At 41.7% G+C, this 22,461-nt stretch overlaps 1 protein-coding gene across 1 annotated transcript in view; it reads right to left on the bottom strand.

Annotated features, from left to right (window-relative positions):
* suclg2 (succinate-CoA ligase GDP-forming subunit beta) overlaps positions 1–22,461 on the bottom strand; it is a 121,185-nt gene that overhangs the window by 72,509 nt on the left and 26,215 nt on the right. The window lies entirely within an intron of this gene.

Raw genomic sequence — 22,461 nt, forward strand, 5'->3', positions numbered from 1 at the left:
TTTATGTTAAACCAATATTCCATTTGGTATTCATGTTGCGTCTCATTTTAGCACCCTAAGCCAGGGTCATAACATCATGTGTATATCCCTACCTGCCTTCTAGGACCTGCTGCTGACACACACTTGACACCAGCATAACTCACATACACCACATTAAAAAAAAAAACTAAAAAAACACAAGACAATAAATTCATAATTGAAACAAACAAATTACTATTATTCAGAGCTCAGTTTTTCCAAAGCTGAACAAAAACTAAAGTTGAATATTTTTCATTTCCCAAAGAAAGTGCAAAAGCCCTCAAGTCATTCCGATACAATCTAATTTCAAAGGTAACGGGCATTTTTAAGGAGCCATCACTGTCTGTCCTGAATTAGGTACAACTAATAGTGTAGTCCAGAGTATATGTGGGTGTTTTAAGTCTACCAGCAGGTATCTACAAGTCAGATTGCCCCCTTTTCTTTTTACTTCTAGGATGATGACGTCTCTAGTTGGCTTGTACTCACTGTATTCACTGACTTGATTGGTTAATCTCGGTTTACCGTGCAGCATGAGGGCTGATGAGCCAATCGGAGGCAGAGTAGAGCGGGTCATGACGAGGCAAATATTGCCAACTGAGAAATTATACCAAAATTGTATGACATTCACCAAATACTTTAGATGGATTTTCACGAATAGAGTCGTATTACATGCCACTGTTTCTTTAAAAAAAAAAAAAACACCATTGGATACGAGCTTTTCTTTGTGGACATATAGACATTTTTTCAATATCTGACAAATTAGTAAACCATTTTGCCTTGTTGGTAATGAAGCATTGCAATAAAATCCAGTGATTCTATTGTTAAAAAAAAAAGGAAGAATTTAATCCTTGACCAAAGAATTATACATGAAAACCTGAACACCAGAACACATTTTAATAACAACTGTTTGTATTATTTCGAGTCGCATTCAACAAAAACCTCTGTGGATGAAGACAGATAAAGCAAGCTGCCTTACTGTTGGGAACCTTAACATGACCTTGCCACCATTATATAACCGCCCTGCCTCCCCATCACCATCATTGTCATCTTGCAAGAACTCACACATCAGGAGGAGACCCCTCAGCCGCCTGCTCAGTATCTTGCCCACAATCGCACTCTATTCAAATGGAGCAAGGACACTTGGTGAAATATGGCCTCTGACTACGTTATTAATATCTAGGTGAGGAATTTCAACTATTGACAGGTGGCTGCCATCGGGGCGTCATCAAGTATGTGGTTGGGAGAGTAGACGGGGATGATCTGCAACGGCTCCAAAGACAAATTGACCTTGGAGCTGGAGAAAAGCTGCTTCCTGGACTGCTTCTAAGAAACTGAGCTCTACAAAGAGAGTGGCGAACATTTCGAAGCTGGTGAGCCAAAAGAGCCTTGAAAATGCTGCCTGCAGTAGGAGAAGGACCCAGAGAAAATAGCCTCTGACAGGGTGGCGGGGATTAAACTAACACTGCATTAGTGAGGCCTGTTGTGTGTGGAGAGTTAAGGGCTGAGCAGGAGAAAAAGAGACGGGGAGAATAAAGGTGCGCTCGTATGCAAAGGGTTTTGAGAGGCGCTCTAAATGAATAAATATGTTAATAAAAAAACTACTACCCTGCAAAATTAAAAAGAGTTCAAAGCAAGATGAGAAAGAGTGTCCTGCGGGCATGTGCGGCAGCGAGGAGGACAGACGTACAGGAAATGACTTTTGCTTTGAGAAATGGTAATAAAAAAAAAAAAAAGAAAAGAAAAGAAAAAGAAACCAGTTTAAGAACAAAGACATGGCCCCAACAGGGAGACGTTGTCGCTGGGGTGTGAGTTAAGGTGACAGAATCGACACAGATAACGACTTTAGACGTACAAGATATGGCTTTGAAGCAAAGCCATATTAAATATATTAACCTTGCGTTTGACATCTTAAGGAAGTTAATGGGATAAAAACAAAGCGGGTTCATTCCTGCTGTATGAGTAATTGATAACAAACCTGCTTATCGTGTAGCACATAACCAAGTATTGCAGCAATATCAGCATTATGAATGTGAAGCAGTTTGTTGATAAGAGAAAGCGAAAAAACAAACAATAAGAGCAGATGATATTATTGGTTGAAATTAGGCCTCTCGCTTGTGCTTTACACGACAACAAAGTGAAAACAAGAAAAGGGTTGGTTTTTTGTCGTTTCAGAAAAGTTTTGCGTTCACACAGCAAATGAAAACGATGTCCGTTTACATGGAAACGGCAGAAACGCTGAAAACGATGTAGTTAGCATACCAGGCCACGAGTTGGCGCCGCTTGTTTTTGCAATAGAACATCACACGCTATAAACATTCACAATGACGAGTACACAGACATTCTAGTGGACAGATGGCAATGTTGGATTGCTATTACAGTGACCCAACTACAAAACTCCCAAGTCCCAGGAGACTATGGACTGGGAGTCATGACACTCTTGAAGCCTCCATGGTTGTTATTGTCCATCTATTGGCACATGTGTAGAAGTATGGTTTTCTGCGACCGTGGTGCACAAGACAGTAGCAGCGTTTCAGAAAAGTTGCATGTTCAAGCGTCTACACAGAGTCGAAGCATTCCAAAATGTTGCAGTGTAAACGCAAAGCTTTTCTGAAACGAAAATGCAAAACCGATGTGTTTAGCTGTCATGCAAACCGGGCCTATAAGTAACAACAGTTCCAACAGTTACAGACTATAAAAACTAAAAGGCATCTAATAGCCTTCAAAAAGTTGTGCTTTTCATTGCCTGTGGATGCCAAGAGTCAGACTGGAAGCTGAAACGATGCAATAAAAGCTCTGTAAGCAGTGGGTCATCCTCCCACACTTTGAAAAACTCTGCTCTTTGCATTTTCATGTCAGTATTGCACGTCATTAACTTTATGCATCTCTCCTTGGTAGTCTGTACTCTCCTCTCTCTGTCTACGGAGAAAAAGGTTCTGATCTGTGGCGTCTGCGCCCATCAGTCAGCAACATGTTGATTTTTGTTCTTTGTCCTGTTGTTGTTTTTTTCCTCACTTCACTATCCTCTAACCCTGAAGGGTCGAAACAGTTTCAATCTGATAGTAGCTTTCCTGGAGGTTTCTTCTTGTTAAAAGGGAGTTATTTTCCCCTCCACACATGCCTACGCGGCACTTTTTAACCCTTCATGTTTCATCTAAACATTTAGTGCTGTGGTTGACTTTTTGTAATTGGCACTACTTAAAATTTTTTTTTTTTTATTTTCTAAACTGAGCTGAAACAAAATGGAACCAAACGGCGTCTCATATTCTGCATGAAGAACATACCCACACATAACCATAAATAAAAAAGGAATGAAATACCGTAACAAATCCTCAGGTTAACACTCCAACAGCAGTCTTGGTTGAAATACATGGAGAGGATAATGATGTCCTCAAAGATCAGGGTGAACACGGTGCATGGTAAAGAGCAGGGCGACCATTATCTGGTAGTATGACAGACATGAGATGGCCTCTAACACAGACAAAAGGTTGGTTCGTAATGAGTGTGAAACAGAGCGAGGGTCTGGCAAGAAAAGGAACAGGTGTATGTTAAAAAAAAAAAAGAAAAAAAAGAAAAAGAAATCAGAGACAAGTCGTGCTTTTATGTTCAACCGAGACTCCCAGAAGAGCAAGGGGAAAGAAGGGCACATGCCTGAAGTTAATCAGTAAAGACATCGGCGAGCAGTATCGTAGCGCTACGTATTCACACAGCGGAAGAAAAGGCAATATTAAATCTGTAAACTGAGAGGTCACACTAATGAAGGGTGACTCAGATGTGTGTTTCTATCAGACGGCCATACATTATACATTCTGTCAAAGATGTTCCCTCGTATGTATGTTTTCATTACCTGGTACGCAAACACGCAGAGCATAAATGTACTAGATAAATTGATCATTTCTTCACCGCAACCACAGTAATTAGAAATACCTCTTGCCGGAAGCGGCTGGGTTATTGGTCGGATTCCTTTTTCCCCGGAGGGGAGGGGTGGGAGACCGTGTTGCATAATCAGCTCTCCACTTACATTCGTATCATTTGCGGCCCATCGCGGGGAATGTGGAGCAAGATTTTCATCTCCATTTATTTTCCTTTTTCTTGGGGACACAGGGGAGGAGATTAACATCGCACAACATCTCCAATCAGTTCACATGCAATCTGAGTAATGCGGTCATCGTCCTCAGGCCTTGCTCATTTTCCTGTAATGAGTGCAAATCAACTCCAAGTCTGCTTGCCAGTGACAGCAGCTGGAGAAGAGGATGTTTCTTATTGCACAGTGTCTCTCTCAACCCTCTCTTACTGTGCACTTTTGAAAGACCTATCGCCTTTTATCCCCCCCCCCCCCCCCCTTTCTTTCTATGTAGCCTACGGGCGGCCAGCAGCACAGTTAGCTTTGTCCTAATATTTAATTAAGCCCTTCAAGGCTGTGCCATGGGGGGAGTGCTGGCTGTGGAGGGACAGACGCAGGATGCGCGCCAATACAGATAGAGTAAGATGAGGCCACCATCTGCAAGGAGAGAGAAAGCGATCAGGGTGGCCCTGCCCAGCATCCATGTGAGTCGTAATGAAAGTAATGTGGCGGCTAAACGGAAACGACTAATCAAACTCTTGGGAGTGGGGGGGGGGGGGGGGGGACAAAAAGTATGCAGCATACCAACAAACACTACTACGAGTTTCAGCTGACTATGCGTGAAACGATTAACACCAAAGTAAAAGTAGAGAAACGAACACCTTTCAACTATCACAGTTTGATGGTATAGCTCCTCATTACGGTGCTGGAGAGTGTTGATTGGTGTCACAAAGAAAGGTCTTCTTTTAAAAAAAGAAGAAAGACCGTCACGCTAACACCATATGTACATTATGTAATTACACAGTTGTTTCTCGCGATAAAGTTCTTCGTTCTTTAAGTGGGAAAAATAAAGGCAAAATTCTGTGCTACCATTTGCTTCGATAAAGTGGAACGTAAAAGGTCTTTTAATAACTTCAATTATGTTGTCAACAGCATATTGGAAACAGCGTTAGTGTGTTAGTATAGCCTGTGAGTGACTTAGTTATAGGGCTTGCTGGTGTGTTTCAATAATGGTTTGCTAATATTGGGAGAAGGGAAACCATAACTTACTTAATCAATGGCTTCAAAAACATTATATATATATATTTTTTTTTTTTTTTTTTTTAGAATATTGAACATTTGTTTGTCTTCATTTCACCTGTAAAGTCAAATCAGGCCAACACTTGCTGTTGATTATTCACTGCCATAGCCTTACGAGCACTTTAATCACACATACACAAGGGCCAGTCTGCAGACTGGGTCGAGGCCCCCAGAGTGATGATTTTGTTTCACCACAGCAGTTTTGCTGGGCTAATCTTGAACAAGGGAAGCATTCCATAAACTTTTACATTTTCATTTTCTACCAGACTGTGAAAAGGTCAGAGCAAGAATGGTCCTCTTTTTCTTGCGGTGAAGGCAGGTAAACCGAAAGAAAGGTTAGGAAAAATAAAACCTCCAGGACCTTAGGTTATGCATTTAGCTTGACATGCAACGGCCCTTGAAATCTTAAAGATTTTACAAAAAGAAAGTTGTCTGTTTGGTTGAGGTTGAAAAGTCAACAATAAATCATAAATGACTCGCTGGGCTTTCCAAAGCAATCGTGGGAATAACGTCCGAGTCAGAACGGATGTCTGAGTGTAACGATCGATGAACAAGTTTCAATCAAAATCAATGTGTAAACGCCTCCAATTTTACTGTCAACGTCTTCACACTGTCCCTGTGTGCGTCTATAAATACTGTCTGATGGTTGGTGTGTGTGTGTGTGTGTGTGTGTGTGTGTGTGTGTGTGTGTGTGTGGGGGTATAACCAATAAATGATGACATCTTACAATTTTTTGTTTTTGTAGTGCAACTTGTGAATATATTCAGAATTTAATCATTAAAAATTGCAATCTGAAATCTCTTCTTTGCCGGAGTGAATCTTTTAAGATTCATCTTGACCATTTGCTTTTCAGGGTGCAACTCAACCTCAGTATTTGGATTTGGTGCCATCAGCTGTTCAGTGCTTATCATCTGTGTTGTGTTGTGTTGTGTTGTGTTGTGTTGTGTTGTGTTGTGTTGTGTCTTTGCAACACACATGGATATTGTTAACACCCCTGGGCCTGTTTTTAAGAGTCCTGATTTGAAATCTGGACTCGTAACTTAAGACACGATAACATTGCACATCTGAAAAGATTTTCAGTTTATTGTGGTTGAGGTTGAAAATCTTAACCGGGCTCTTCAAAGTCCTGTTGCTACTCAAATCTTGTTAAAACCAAAGCTTTAGCTTTTGGGTCCGGCTGTGGAAGAGTGGTAGGGCGGTCGTCTCTCGATTGGAATGTTGCAGGAATTTCCCCATCTCCCACTGTCCACATGTCAAACGGTCCTTTAGCAAGACACTGAACCCCAAAACTGCGTTCATTGGATGGATTGAGCACCTTGGAAGGCAGCTGCCTCCATTGGTTTTGGGGGCAGTGGTGGCTGGAGAAATGGACTTGGGATCTGAAGTTTGCAGGTTTGATTCCCACAGCGGACAGGTCACCATTGTGGGTCCATGAGCAAGACCCTTGACACTCATCAGCTCACCAGAGTGCCTGAAATAAGCTGCATACGATAAATAAATTGGTTTCGATTCCACCAATAACCAACCTCTTTGGGCACAATTTACTTCCAAAACCATTCAAAACACTAAATTTTGCATTTGGCTTGACATGAAATGACTTTTTAAATCTTATATGTTGAAGATGAAAATGTTTGTTTGGTTGACCACTGAATCTTCACCAGGTTCTCCAACTCCCTCTTGCTACTAGCATCTCTATCAGACATACAGCAGGAGACAAATACATTTTGGCCCCACAAACTCCAAAATAACAAATCCATTTCGACGGCTTTACTCTTTACAACTTAATTCATCATTACTGCCTCGCTGCCCCCGCGTTCGTCTCTGCATCTAATGATACCATCTCAGTGCTCCTCCATGGGGGGAGAACACGAGTGTCCCACAGCAACAGAGGCACCTTTGTGTGACACCTCCTCCAGTCACTGTCAGCATGACAGCTGAGTCCTCATTAGAGGACAAGTCCACCTACTTTTAGACATCGACAGCACCTCTAATGACAACCTGAGACGGCCTCGATCGCCTCTCGGTGACAGAGAGGTGAAGTTCAAACCCCTGGCTGAGACTTTTTTTTCTTTGCCGTGCATCCGGAGAGGTGACGGCGTGATAATGGTGTTGTGGAGCAACTGGTGCTAAATGACCACCGCGGCATATCCACCAGGAGACTCATTTGTCTCTGAACGAAGCATCTCACGCCGTCGTTTTCTTCTGTCGGGCCACATCGTGAGCCACCTAACTAGAAAAACCCCGGTAACAGACAAGAAATATTGTGAAAATGTTGAAAATAAGAGTCTACATAAAACAAGTTACTTCTCATTATTGCCTGAACAGTTTCCATCAGTTCAGCATGAACAATACCAGGGGGGAGAAAAAAAAGCATTGAGAAAGCTCCCAACATCTGCTGCTGCCGCTGATGCATTAGCAGGCAGGAGGACGACTTCCGAGGCCATTTCCACTGATGCGAAATGAAGGATGTCTAATGGCCGGTGCTCGGTGCAACAAAGCATGATGGTGTTTGCGCATTTCACTCCACAAGCGCGATTTCTAACCCGACCTGGCACTCAACTGTAGCTCATGCACTTAACGGATACCCCTATATCATGGAGCACCCGACAGCAAAAACACTAGGCAAACATGTTCACTTAGTATCATGCTAATACGATGGAGGGGATGTGTGGGAAATAAGTCCGCATCTCACCCACAGCATGAATAGGTTAGGGTGCGTAATGAGGAGGTGGAAACACTAAGCTGCTTATAGAAATCAGCTCTTTGAGAGACAGGCTGCTTTACCCCGCAAAGCCTATTTACAGCTGTTAAGACAATTTCAGATGCCTTGCTTTCTCTTACTAAAAGAGCACCTAAGAAACAGCAAATGTGAGGGACAACAACAGGCCCTTGGAGAGGGCAGAGCAATGTGTGCCTGGGCTGGCATGCTCGTCGGTGTTTGACTTCTAATATATTTGTTTGCAGATTCTCAAAAGCCCCAACGTGTTTTCACAGTTATTACGAAGCCTACAAGGAGTTTGCTGGCGTTTCCTGCATCTCGGTGAGCCGGTGCCAGTTGCGTTAATAACCTTTAGTTTCACACCAGCCCACTTCCATCTTATCTCCTCGTTGCGTGCAATAGGAGCGCTCCCGGCAAGTAGTCGAGGCAGAAAAACTGCAGGTTAACATCTGTCTTTTAAAGTGAAAGACCAGCAGCACTGAGGGAAAGGAGCTGTTCTGTCCATCAGCGGGGAAACCTGCTGTGATGGGGTGATGTGTCAAAGACACCCGCAGCTCACTCAAGTTAACACCCCACGCTTGTTTATTGACCCGCCGCAATGTGGAACTAACAAACTACAAAAATATCACTTTCGCTAATATCGTGAAGACCTTTGTTTCGGACTTGTTTTGTTGATTTGTTGAAGTCTCAGCTGCAAGTTTGTGCAGAGAGATGACTGGCAATCTAAAGATATTTAGATATTAGGTTTGAAAAGAGACTAATGAATATACTTAAAATCAGTTCATCATTTCAGCTGTACTGTCACATAATCAAAGAAGCCATTTTGTACAAAATCGATTTTACAGGTGGGTGAGTGTAAATAGGGGATGAAGAATGGAGTTACATTGGAGCCACAAAGAAAAACAACAAATAGAGGTAAAGAATAAGGGCAAGCGGTGAAAACACAAGGGGGCTGAAAATAATAAAGACTAAAGCTAAAGGGAAGAAGGTGTGAATGTGCGAGTACAACACATAAGAGAAATGTTGTTTTGATATTACCAGTTAATAGCTTTGTAAATGAACCCCGACTCATTGAAGGAGACAGTATTAACATAATGCTCGCTCCAAACTCCACGGCCATGTAAACAACAGTAACATTGTTAATGGATTTAAATTTATCAATGTAATTCGCATACAACATATTTACAGTCACCACAAATTATTGTGAAAAGAGAAGGCATTTCAGGGTGTGTTCATATGCAGTCCTTTACAGTTGAACCAAATGCATTCTATCTAATGTGAGTCAACAGAAATTGTGAATTCAATCAAAAATAAACTCAATTCTCTCTTGGTTCTTGTTATGTTAGAGGTTTCAGCTTCCCTGCTTTAAATTATGGATACCCTTCATTTGGACGAGCGCAAGAGCAAACGCAGAAATAGAAGGCAAGGAGGATGTTTAGTCCCGTCACAGATGGCTGCAGTCTGTCCCCACAGGTAACTACTATGGGTCCCCGAGCTCGGCCCTTGTCCCTGCTGAGACGCTCCCCCCAGCACAGCACAGCACAGCGACCGTCTTCTGCTCCTCAGGGAGGGGTTAAAAGCAGACAGCAAATTCCATTTGATAATCACTCAATGTGACAAGGGATTTTCTTTAATGTAGACTCTATTTCAAATAATTGCTGAAAGATCTTATCGTAAAGGTTACTTTTTCAAAGGAAAACGAAAAACTTTGGTTCTTTGGTTGTGTTGCAGGGTTCCATTTACACAACGGTGCTCAGAGCCACTGAATACTTTTCAAAACAATTTGCAAGGTGGAACTTGTAAACTCATGCGCATGCGTACCACGACCACAGTAATTAGTTGTTGTACACATGCAAGTCGATCAACACTAACAACAATGGCGGCCTCCACAGTGTCATGAATCCCCGTTCATATTTTTCTGGGACTTGGTAGCTTCAACGTTAAGAGTTTATAGTTAAAAGATTCTCTGAGCGCATGTGTATGTGGTTTCATTACAACAACAGTGGCAACTCATGGCCCGGCATGCTCACATATAAATGAATGAATGACTCACTGAGTATCCCCACAATATATACAAGAGTAGCAACCTTTAATGTAGACTTGAAGCAAACAAAATGTGCGCAAACATGAAAACTAACAACAAGGAATTCCTTTTGAAGACTAAAAGAGTGTCGCATCAAGGGCTTCTAGTAAAAAGTTAAAGAATAACAATTTCAAAATGAAGAGAGTTGACCCCTTTGACCTTGAATACATTTGTTCCCTCCCCCGCAGAGCACAGAGAATAAAGTCATTTGTGCACAGCTTCACTCATCACTCATGATGTCACAGCCGGGCAGCCATTGTGTTTACCCTGGAAACATTCGCAGTGGCAATGGGAACCACACTCTGATGGAAATGGTTTTGGCTGGCAGTGAGAGTGTAAAGATGGCACCGGTACAAGTGCAACATCCATCAAGACTATGGCCGCGTAATCTTTTGAAGTTCAAGAACCCATTTGTATGATCAGTTACCTCGCTTGATGAGCAGCTGCTTGTGTGTCCTCTGTCCAGCGGACCAATGAGAGGCGGACGTGACACAGTCTCCAGCTGGTCTATATATGCACAGAAACATACTTCTGAGAGGGTTCGTCTTATCTGCCGCCACTTCAGAGGGAGACAGAAGCGAGAAGGGCCGCGGCTGAGGAGACGCCGCTCAGTACTAACTGCTACTGTCAGCGCTTCTCGCCAGAGACTCGGCTTCATTTTCTGAAGAAGAAAGATGAAAGTGGTCTTAAAAGGCGCTTGAAATGTTGAAGTGCACAAGGCAGCTCCAGTGGGGACGGCATGAATGAGAAGGGCGGAGACTCGCAGCGAGGAGAGGTCTGCACATGTCCCATGTTTTAAACATGTTTGACAGTAACGTGCATTTTTCTGTCCCTTGATGAAACAGCAGCCGGCGCCATGTGTGAAAAATGTGCAACATAGTGCTGTGACTGTACTTCTTCTCCTTTTGTTATTCAACACCATTAAACTACTAGATCTGTCCAAACATTTTTCATTGCTAAGACGGGGAAGGCATCTCACACAGTGAGTGGAGTATAATAGATTTTGATGACTAAAGGACCGGGGTCTTACACAACACTGTTATCCAAATCCAGGTAGACAAAAAACTGGAACTGAACTGCAGTGCACAGAAAGAAAAAAAGAAAAAAGACACACAGAGGGAAAATAATAGGGAGAAAATATCATTGCATTGCTCCTTACGAATGCACTGCTCAATGAAGTGTGGAATAGCCTTAATAAAACATGCAATTTAGGGCCAGTATTATCCAGACGATGGCTCTATCGCTGAGCAAGTGTTGGGACACAATGACATAAAAAAAGCTGAGGAGAACTGAGGCATGAGTGATGCTAATGTGCCACAGAAGCCCGTGGCAGGGTTTTAAAATCTGTTTGATTTGTGAAGTCGTACTGCGCAGCACGTCTTGCATAGAAGGAGTCAACACACAAAAGCAGTGGTGTTTTATACAGTGTTTGGCATTGAGAAGATACAATAAAATGTTCAGCAGACACGATGGAAAAAGAAAAGCACTTATTGTGGTTTCATGGACCCTTAACCAACTGTTTGTGTGAGTTTTCAGAGAACAGCAGGTTTTATTAGCTGCCATAAATGCGTGGAACGACATCACGAGGTTTCAGGAGTCAACGACCAACTGCATGGAATTTCCTTCTTTTCTCTTCCTGTTAAATAGTGTCAATCGTCCGAAGACTTATAGTGTTGAAACTTGATCATGCACTCGAGAGGAATTCCTCATTCTTGATACGAAAAAAAACTGGTTTAGATTTTGCTATTTAATCAAACTGATAGAGGTGTGAAATGTACATATTGCATGGGTGGCCAATGGAATGGGCAATAAAAGCTGAAACCTGCCTCTTCCTCTCTTGAAGTGTTTTTCCTGGAAATTATATACAGACAAAAATCAATAACCACACGGATATTGTTTTACGGGGCCTTTCGTACTACCATATTATTTGAAAGCTATTCAATTCATGTTATAGATTGACTCTAAAGTGATTCTTAGTAATTCACAACAAATTCACGATGAGCTAACACGGCCTGGCGTTCCATCTTTGGGATCCGATGACCTTTGATCATCCGGGATGAAGATCCATGTGAGATTACCAACCAGGACACCAGGTGGAGGTAGATCGGGCACACCGTCAGGAAACCCAAGGGCTGGGTGACAAGACAAGTGCGGCCTTGGAACTCGCAGGGCCTAAAAAGACGGGGCCACCCCAAACGAAGCTGGAAATGATTCAGTGGAACAAGGACTGATTTGCTCTTTTTGCTCCAGTAGAAGCGAAGGGGTTAAAGCAAACAACACAGTCTAAGATTTGAGATTAAAAAGCTTTCACGATGGATATATACTTGAGGGGTTTAGCGTGATATTATTTTTTAACTCACCTATGTAGAATTAAGGGATTAAAAGCAGAATCCTAAGGTCAGTAGTTCAACTCCCATCTCCGACTGACCAGTTGTCCCAGGGCAAGACACTAAACTAGCGGTTTCTTCTGTTGGTGAGCGAGCACCATGCATTACTGCATCGCTGATGTAAACATATTTTCGACTGAAAACGCATCACTTTTATACAAAAGGGAACACATTTTCCTGTCTTGTTCCACTTTATTTATTCCCGTCATGCTGAATCCAAAATATGTCCAGCCATAACTTCTTGGAGCTATTTCCATTTAGGTTTGATTTCCTTCTCTCACTGCACGGTATTTGCATCTCATATTTTGCTGATCTTTACAGGAATGCAGTCTCACATCTACCTGTGCAGTTCTTCCTTGTATTATGAGCCGCTACACAATGGCAAAGCAGAACATTTCCCTTACTTCAAGTCTTGACGTTGGGCGAGAGTTTTATTCAACAGATACAGATTTTTATTTCTCACAACAAACACCTTCATGAGTACTCTGTGTTTGTACAAGAACCCATACCATCATGCCTGCACCAGCGGACCCGTTTACCATCTCGGTTGCACATGAATGGAGGGATAGCTTTTGTACCCTTCTGCTCATTGAAATCAAGCAAATGTGTGACAAAAATCTATTTCTAAGACCCTCTTTTGACTTCACTTTTCCTTGAGTGCATTTTTGTTGACATTTCAACCAGTTGAAGGTGTTAGACATAAAGTGCATTCTCAACTGTCTCCGTCAAGTTCTTTGAACTTTGAATTTCTAGACCTTCAGTAAGCTGCTTCAGTCAACTCCATGAGAAGGCCTATATATGAGAAGAGTTTGCATGTTCTGTATTAGATGTGTGTGAAATTCTGACTATGGGATATTTGCTGACATGAAGTAATCATCTTTTGGTTTAAAAAAGACAAGGAGGGCAGCGTGGACAGTTAGTGGTTAATACTGGCACCTCTCAGCAGGAGAACTTATGTTGGATTCCAGGGCCGGGAGTTTTCTGTGTTGAGTTTGCATGCTCTATCTGTGCCTCGGTGTATAATTGATGCATCATGTAAAGAAAACCCACAGTCTTTACTGTTTGATGTCTCTTACTGATGCAAATTGATATGGACCCTTATCTCTACATCTGTTCTCTGTTTTGATCTTTGACCAACTCTATAGTTAATTGATCCAAAGCAGGAGACACACTGCACATCGAGACAGTGGATGGGACTGTTACCCCACAATAACAAGGTCTTGAGCTTGATAGGTACTCCGTCCTCTTCCCATATCTGTGAATTCAATGTTTCGAGACTCTAAGTGGAGTTGTGTTATTGTATTATTTTTTTTTGGGGGGGGGTTCCAATGGTTCAGTTGGACCCTAGATTGATGGCAAAGCTTAGTCTAGCTTTGAATGAAATTACAAATGTCGCAACACAAAATATAACAATGACCTTGCTGGTCATTTTCACTGGCCCAGGGGCCAGTCGGAGGTTGAAGTAATGGCGTCATGACGTAGGACTTGGGTAATATTTGTCACAGATAGATAAGGAAGTCCTTAAAACAGTTTGTGGTGATACCCATGGTGGGGAAGTGCATCTCTGCGACAGATGGCTCAGGCTAGGCAGAGTGTTTGGTTGGTGGAGAAGCATATGGTGCTCACGAGATGATCTCATCGAGCAGCGCCAGGCCCAGTCGGAGGTGTAAATGCTTCTCTGCACCCTGCCAGAGAACGCGGAAGTGCTGAAATCACCAGTAGAAATATGGAGGCGTACCAAGTGTGAGCATGTGTGCCATTTCGTATTTAGGTGACTTTCTTATTTTAGACCATTAGTCATGAACCTTTCTGATGAGTCAACACTGCTTGGAACCGACTTGTTACAAATTAATTTCAACCTCTCCTTGTAAAGTGATATTAAAAATGTTATCTTTTCATCAAATGTTTATTCTACTGTTGCGTTGTTCCCCGCAAAGGTGAAACGCTGGAAAAACGTTCACCAATGTGGACCAACTTGTCTTCATTAATGCATCAAGCATTTTGCAGAGAAAGGCTGTCAAAAGACACTAAAGAATGTGTTGCTTGCAATTTCCACTGTCAGGAATGTCGTCAAGGAAGTGGCAGTTAAATTACAACACTCAAGACAATATCCAGACGGCCAAGAGGCACTTTGATGAAATTGTGCATAAAAGTAATGCTAAACCCCCACATGACTGCAAAGTAACTGCAAGACGGTCCAGTATGCATCTGCCGGTGTGGTTGAATAAGATTTGCATGTCGGACTTGGCAGGAGCTATGCTCACACTGTGTTGACGAGGGAGCTGGAAAAGGCCTCGCTCGAGACCAAGGTGCAAATGTGCAGTGATTTACGGCTCAAGAACTTCCTGTTTGTCTCATGGCCCGTCAAGCTGCTGCCTGCCAGCAGCACATTACTAGTTGTTTCAAACATACTTTTGCATCTGTGTCTGAAATACATATGATTTCATGTTTCTACACGCTCTTAATGACTATGAAGCAGAGGCTGCTGTGCTGCGAATGGATTTAGCTATCCGAAGCACAACGGGAGACCCGAACCAAAGAAACCAAATGGAGAAACAAAAAAAAGGAAAATTGCACTTTTCTCTCAGTTCACCGGTGGATGACTTTACTCCTGAGATGAGTGCTTCTGAAAGTGAGGCAGAGAGCTTCAGGTGAGGGTGTAGCAGCAGCAAAAACAATCTGCGTGTCATGAGAAAGCCTTTTCCAAGTATTTTAAAACAAAGTGAAGGATAAAACTAGTAATTATACTTCATTAAAACACAAGTTTAGAAATTGTGTCATTGTACATCCAACAGAAATTTTAAAATAAGCTTTAGTGCAAACCAAAAGTGCAAGTTACTGACTGTAAATATTAAATAGGTATTTCAAAAAAGAGCATCTCGCTAGCAGAAGATGCGTCATTTTTCTTGAAAAACATTCAGAAACCAGGTACTGAACCAAAAAATACTACAATCCATGAAAGAAAGCATGTGCCTTAGTAAAGATTAAGGCAGAAACCTTTTTCTTGTGTAATTTGCTCAAGGTGAAAAGCCACTGCTCACATTAAAAAATGCTGAACATTTAATCGAAATATTATCAAACACGCTAAACTGCTGCAGCTAGAGAATCAAGATAAATACAGAAATGAGAAAACCTGCCCTGTTTACACAACGTTGTCAAGTAAAAACGCAAAACTTTTGTTACGTTTGGGCTCCAACTCTGTCTCTGTGGAAACTGGGAAAAGCGTAACTTTTCAAAAACACTCTCCATCGGTCTGCCTGTAGATGGGTACATAGTACATAGTAACTAGTTCTTCTGCACATGTGTGAATAGATGGACAATAACAACAATGACGGCTTCCAGAGTGACATGACTACCCGTCAATATTCTCCTGGGACTTGGTGGGTTTATAGTTGAGAGAAACCCAGAATAGCAATTAAAACTACATAGCTTCCAGTGTTTCGGATGTTTTAACAGACATGTTTCAGAAAGTTGCCATGTAACTGCAAAACTTTTCTGTAACGAAAATACAAAAACAATTGGAGTTTTTTTTTCCCACTTGAAAACATCATGTAAACTGGGCAGCATTTAAAACAAACTAAATTTTGAAAAGAGTAAAACATCATAATGGGAATTAACTCCACATTTTGGATAAAAACGCACTCGCACAACAGAGTGTGCCATTTTGTATTGTGCAAGACGATACAGGTAGAATCTGTCATTTATACATGCTCTAATTCAACACTGTAAACACGACAACTTGTGTTGTCACGATAAATACACCTGCTTTGCCTCACAATTAGTCATTTGAAGAGGAACGTGTGAATTGGCTGAAATGTGAAATGGATACATGATGAAAACATGTTTTCTTCAATTGTAAGGGCTTTATTAAATTTTTTTACCCTGTCCATGTAAACACAAATGTCCTCTGAGAATCTCTCCTGTTTTTACTGTCACTTAGTGTCAAGAGTACATTAGCGCCTGTAAAGAGTGTCTTGTCTGTGTGCCTACTCAAGAGGCATTCAAGGACATTTCTATCTATTACGTTTATATTTTTCGAGCATCTAAAAGAAAGAGATTCTCTATAAAGACGGTTGTTACATGCAGTGTAATGAAAAAAACATTTAAAGAAATCAAATTTGTGCAGCGTGACAGGTCTCAAAACATTAAGGAATCTATAACTAACAGCTATATTTAGAGGAGAGTAAAAAAAAAAAATTTACAGTACGTGTAGAGAACAATAAGTTTTCCTGACAATTGGACTCATTTTGTAGCATTATGTTAAATCGAACTTGATTACGACGAGACACCTCGAGAAACATTGCATTCACTTTTTGTGAAAGATTCCCGATATAACTGATATTTCAAAATAAGTTACATCATTTGTTTTGCTCAGATTTTGTTGTAATGCATCTGGCACTAAACAATAACCCTAAACTTTGACAACCCACCTACGTTAACCTAACAATCCAACAATATTTTTAAGTAAAAACCTGTGTTGCACTTTGGGTGTCCATTTATACGACAACGGTGCTCGGAGCCATTGAAAATGATGCTTTTGGAAAAGGCGAATGTTTTCTACATCATAGGACTTCAATTGCATGGAAATGGAGGAAAGCTCATCTTCTTGGAAACACTTCAACTCCGTCTCCATGTTAACAGGGGAAAACACGCCTTTTCTGAAACAGTGCTCGTGCGCATAAACAGCGTGGCTCAGGCTGTAGTAAATAGTTCTTCTGAGCAAGCAAGGGTAGATGGATAATACCAACAATGGTGAACTCCAGAGTGTCATGATTTGACTTGTAAGTTTTGCATTTGAGTCCTTCGTAATAGCAATCCCGCTTGGTTGTTCATCCATACGAATGTCTGTGTACTACCATTGTTAATATTTATAGCGTTTTGTTCTCTGTAGCACGTGAGTGTTTTCATTACAAAACAAACAACAACACTACCCACTAGTGGCCTAACATGTTAACTACATTGTTTTCAGAATGTCTGGCGTTTCCGTATAAATGGAAATTGTTTTCCAAATGTTGTTGTGTAAACTCAAACATTTTCTGACACAAAAATGCAAAAAAGTTCTGCAAACGGGGCCGTAAATTCAGCCTGAACAGAATCAGCAACAACATGCTCCTTTCAGCAAACTATTTTGACACATCTACTGCATCTAATTTGAAAAGGTCTAAAACATGTCGATTGTGAAAATGCATCTAGTTAATTAGAAAGACTTGGCGAAAGACAAAATATGCACATAAAAAAATAAAAAAGTGCCAAAACCAAAATATGACATGTGAGGACGCCCGTACTTTACTGTATTAAACATCTAAAAACAAATCTAAAAACAAATACACTCTGAAAGCATGTAACAACTTCCTTGATGACACAAATCGACTTTAAGCCAGTATCGTGTTAAAAAATGCCGCCTCCCGGTTAACAGTGAGATCACAGGCCTGAAGCACAGACGAGCCGGAGCGACCACAGAGAGCAGACGAGCAAATGAGCAGATTGAAAACAGTCAGACAATAACTGTGGCCTTGAGCTGCTTTAAGTTGACATCAGCTGGGACACAATACCAGTCTCACTGACTTGACAATCACCAGTGACCCAAAAATATGAAGAAAACAACAACAAACGCTCTCATTTTGAGGAAAAAACAAAACCACTATATATAGAATGAACAATAGAATATTTTGTGTTTTTAATGGACGCGGTGATGTTTACACCGCGAGCAAACAATCTTTGAAATCTTTCCAGCATGTCGACTTAAGGCGCCAACGTGTGGCAGATCGGAATAGATAGGAGAGTTTGTGAGGTGAGCCGATCGCATAGATCTCAACTCTTTCCTCGCCATCACGCAACATCACAAAAACCCGCCCACACACACACACACCTGCCTCATCAAAGAGGTAGTTAATGTCACGCTATCCTGCTATTATTCAGGAAGCCAACACACCAAACCATCCCTCTAATAAGCACACATGAGATTTGACAGCGAGGCATAAAAACAGTTTACACTGAATATTCATTGCAGAGTGAAATGAATTAAAATAGCTCCTTCCCTATGTTAATTGTCATTCTGGCGGTGCGACTGTGCTGAGTAGAAAGAGGAGTAGGGCAGGCAGACGTCGGCAACGAAGAAGAAAACTGAACGGAACCGTACAAACCAAGGACTGGACAAACAACATGAAGGCACGGTAAACAGGGCTGCAGTATAATTTGTCAATGCAAAGCCAGGAAGCCGACAACGGTAAAGGAGAGCATTTTCCCTTCTCATCAGATATGGGGTGTACATATACACAAGTATACGTAGCGCTCCTCCATCTCTCGGGCTCAGCATGTGGTTAAGATAAGAATTGGATGTGATGTTTTCTTCCATCACTGCTTTGTCAACGAATGATTTCTGCGGGAGGCAGCCAGCATGGCGGACATGAAGGGCTCTCATAGAGAGGAAAGAGAGGGAAAATGTGGTTTTTGATTTAGAATTCAGACTCAAAATCCATCAAGATTTGCTCAACAGATGCATCTGTCAAGCGGGTGGCGACACACAAAGTGGACTGCATAATCGTATTCTCTTTGGCTATGGCCGGGCACAGGTACGTGTGCGTATATTTTGTCTGCAAGTGCATAACTGTGCAAATCTGCTTCCAAGGCAAACACAAAATCTATATTCATTACTGGAGCTCTGATAACCCAAACAGGCTAGACGGCAAAGCATGCCTCTGCGTAAAAGCTGTTTATATCAAAGTTTCAGACACTTTGAAAAAAATCCTTGAAAAATATTGCTCTCTACCCAATGGTTATTTTTATCAATCATCTTTAATATGTGTGGTGTTTTTTTTGTTTTGTGTTTTAATCCACACTGTGACCACGTTTTGTTTTGGAGACCACACCAATTGGCTATTAGCTTCAAGCTATATAGTAAATTAGCGGTTCAGAGCAGCTTGATTACCTCAAATATTTGTATTATCTCAGGCCTTACACGCATCGTTTTTGTGTTTCAGTTTCAGAGAAGCCTTGCGTTTATATGGCAACACTTGGATAAAGTCTATTTACAAGGAATTGGCATAAACGCTGAAAATGATGTCGCGTAAATGTCGTGTAAATGGGAGTTCCCTCATTGATGCCTGAAAGAAATGGCCGGACTGGCCTGAGGTGAGGAAAAAGTCCCTTGTTACATTGAGAATTATGGAAAACTCTAAAGTCAAAACACCAAAAACAACTGCAATAAAAGACGTAAGGACACAAACATTACGAGCTATGTTTTCATTCACTGGGAAGGTGCCATCCACAGAACCGACTGCATTAACACTAAAAGCACCAGTATTGGGAAAGGCCCCAGGCTGTGGTGGGCCATCAGACTTCTGAAGGTTCCGGGTCATATCTGGCAGCAGATTAATCACAGAATCCCCCTCAAATTGTACAAGTCATGGCCTTAATGAGTTGTACGCCATGGTTATTATTGTACAATGACGACTTAGAGAACATCAACACTTTGAAAGCATCATCCTGCTGAAAGAAGCAACTGGTATCAAGGTGTAATGTCTATGAATGGATGTGAGGAGTCTGGAATGATAGATCAGGAGAATAAAGGATGCACTCTTCAATTGCTCCAGTCCACCTCGATCACTCCCATATTCATTGTAGATGCTTCCAGTAGTTGACAGACATCCAAATGGGTATTCCAGAGATAATCTGACACCTATTAGGCCTTTGTCAGAGTGTCAGACTAAACCTCTCTCTGGTCCTGCTTCCTGGCTGTCAGACCCCAACGGGCCACACCACTGAAGGTGGATGAGAACACATATCTAGTCTGAAACTAAAATGGAACCTGAAGAACAAGATCTTGCTGTGGCGACGCGAGCTTGGAGCATGACAACATCGATAAATGCAAGGGGTGAATTATTCTGAACGTGAGGACGAACTCAAAGTTTTTGCAGACGTAGGGTTTACCAGGTAACAGTACTCTCTAAAGCTTCCCCTTCCAAAATGTTGTACATCGTTACACATGCGGGCATCTCAATAAACATGTAAACAGCTTTTGTCATCACGATGGACTGGCAATGTGTCCTTTATGATATATGTTCCTACATTGGGATGCTTTGAATATAGGCAGGGGTATTATGACTAATTAGTGTGTCAAATGAGCTCTTCTTTCAGTTAAACACCCTCTTACATGTGTCCTCGACTGCCTCATCGGGCTGATGAAGCACTGAGAACGCCACACTAATAAAGCATCTTTGATTGAATATAATTTTAATCAAGTGCTGGGTTATCACTATGGAAATGTGATTTTAATTTCTCTGACTTCTTTAAGGTGACATTTTAGGAAAGGCTGAAATAGAAGAGCTGCTGTAACTCGACTCCTGCTTGCCATTTAATGTCACATCGCAACTATCAATTATTTATTTTGGCAGATGGACAGTTGACTTATATTCTCCCGATTGACAAAAGAAGAGCAGAGCACATTACCAGCAGAAATGAGTCATATTATGCCTCCATACCCAAATGAACAGAAATGCTGGGGAGCTCAGGGATGAAATATTTATGAGACAACAACTATTATTTTAACATTTTAATCAAAGAGTTTGGACGCTGAAGTAATGTTAAGGTCCAAAAGTTTATTTTTCAAAAGTAAAACTGAGTGTACACACACACACACACACAAAAAAACCACATTTGCAGCTTGACTGTGCCAACGGTGGATGTGGGTCATTGGTTCTGGACAGACAGCCGCTGTTAGTGTGCCATGCACACGGCGTCCCAGTGGAGCACAAATTACAAAAGCTTTGGACTTTTCTGATAACTCCCTGCAGGACTTGCCCAGTGTGGTGCCGCAGAAATCAAACCCTGCTTTCCATGAGACATTAGCTGGTTGTAAATCAACCATCTGCCGCGATGTGAACGCTTCCCCAAGAATCGCCATTCTAGTTAAATGGAATCAATAGCTCATACGGGATTTATTTTATTTTTTTTTTTTTTTTTTTTAAGGTTTTGATTGGAAAGTAGAACGATTTTAAGCTGTGTGTTCTTACCGGTAATGGAACAAATCAATCTCTGTCCACTTTGGGAAAAGTTGGACCACTTTATAGTACATGAGAAGATCGAGAGGTGTTTCTGTAAAGCGGAGCGGCGATTAAATTGTCAACCTAACCACTTCATGGTTAAGTGAGTGCAGTAAAGGGGAGAATACTGGTTGGTGTGCATGTGTGTTTAAGTGTTTGCGTGCGAGTGTGAGTGTTCGTAGAGGAGAGCTCACACTTACCAACGTCATTCATTCATCTGTATCTGTGCTTCCATGCTTGACTGCTTCATTCTATTGTGTACCGGCAACCGGGGGCTCACAGCAGGATATCAGCTCCACGCAGAAATCCATTTGAGCCACTCCTGGCCAGCTCAGATACCCAAAACCTCCACATCTTCTGTGCAGAGGCATAGTGTTTGTCCTCCGCAGGGGAAAGCCATAATACAGACCTTCATCCAGGTCTGGCTCCATAGCACGCCTTTCCCCCCCCCGATACCCCGCGGGAGTCGCTGCTTGGCAGTCTCAGTTTGTGCATCAGTTCAACTGATCTTAAGCGAAGAAATTATTCATCTTCCTCTGGCTTTTTTCTTTTTAATCACACTTATGTATGACCTAACACGGCCCAAGAGGAAGCCATACAGACAGTGTGTAAGGGGGGGGAAAAAAATGAAGCGTCTGAAGATGCCCCATTGCATGCTTTATGAGTGAGGCAGCAGTAGTCACAAGATGCAAGAAGGGCAAGACACACACGCGCATGGACACATGCGCAGACACACCAAAGCTGAACGCATGAATAGAGATGAGAAGTCAAAGTAGCTCTGAAGTACACGGCAAAAACTATGAGGTTGACGTTTCCAGATTACAGCAGAAATCAGCATGTTAAGACGAGCCTGAAATTTTACGAACACGTTCAGCAAAAGTGATCGCAGCCATGGATGCGCTAATTTGATTGCACGACTGTTAATTAAGATCTGATGCTGAATTATTTCACACAGTTCTCTTATGTTTCTAGGCAACAATGGCACACAGAAGAAAGCAAGCGCTATAGAAAACCTATTAAAAAAAAAAAAAATTCTTTAAACTCAACCCAGGTCGACAGACCGCGATGATAAA

The sequence above is a fragment of the Lipophrys pholis genome, assembly GCF_963383615.2.
Source record: "Lipophrys pholis genome assembly, chromosome: 4".
NCBI classification, from domain to species: domain Eukaryota; kingdom Metazoa; phylum Chordata; class Actinopteri; order Blenniiformes; family Blenniidae; genus Lipophrys; species Lipophrys pholis.